Source organism: Brienomyrus brachyistius, chromosome 2 (genome assembly GCF_023856365.1).
Source record: "Brienomyrus brachyistius isolate T26 chromosome 2, BBRACH_0.4, whole genome shotgun sequence".
NCBI classification, from domain to species: Eukaryota; Metazoa; Chordata; class Actinopteri; order Osteoglossiformes; family Mormyridae; genus Brienomyrus; species Brienomyrus brachyistius.
Genome location: NC_064534.1, coordinates 680,394 through 681,456, shown reverse-complemented (window position 1 = coordinate 681,456; position 1,063 = coordinate 680,394).

The following is a 1,063-nucleotide window of genomic DNA, read 5'->3' as shown; positions in this document are numbered from 1 at the left end:
AAGGTTCATTTTTTCCATTTCACCTCCAGAAGAAATAGAAGTTTGGAACCCCCCAATACAGCGGTAGACAGCGCCCTCTGCGGACGAATCATTCGAATCACAGTGAACAGGTAAAAAAGTTCGGTAAAACATATTCCTTAACGTAGATTGTAGTCTTGTTTCAGTCAAACTCATTTTACCATTTGGATCAGTTATTTTTTATAATGCTTCTTCTGAAACCAAAATAGAGTTAGTCTTATTTATAATGATTAAGTCGTGATTATTTTAAAATCTGTCCTACATCACATCCTTTCACAATGTGACTATTGCATGTGTGCCTATTGCGTTGTCATAATATACATGGCATCCGCACCGCAGCTGGGTAAATTCAGTACCCCCCCGCCAAACTCCTTCCGACGCTACCGAGTACTGAAACAAAAAATGCCACCAGTTCATACGGTTCGTATGGGTTGTTTAAGAGAACATTATCTGCTTACTAGTGCTGCAATGTTAAAATAGATTGCTCATTATAACTATGTTCATAATGCATTATAATGCCTTATACTGACCATTATAATGCATTACGATGGTGTCTATAATGCATTATAAATGAGAGCTTCATAGAGAATTCATAATGCACAATAAACATGGCTATAACGTGTTATGCTTTCTTATGGTTATAGCCAGGGGTGCCATAACTGGTACGCAAGTACGCACTCACCTTTAAGAATGATACGCGCGACAATCGATTATTTGTAAAAGCGAAAATGCCTACTTCTTTTATGTGCATTTGCGTTGTTATGACAAGAAAATACCTTGCATTCTAACCCGTATACGGCAAATGAAGTCGAGTTAGCACATAAAGACTAAAATACAACATATCTTGTTTTCATAGTTTTACAAACAATCGATTGTCGCACGTATCGTTCTTAAAGGTGAATGCATACCAGTTATGTACACCCCTGGTTATAGCCATGTTTATAATGCTTTATGAATGCATTATGATGTCTGCCTTAAGAGTTACCCAAAATCCGACTTATGTCTCAAATATAACCATAAAAACAGGGCCAAAAAGTAAGAATCG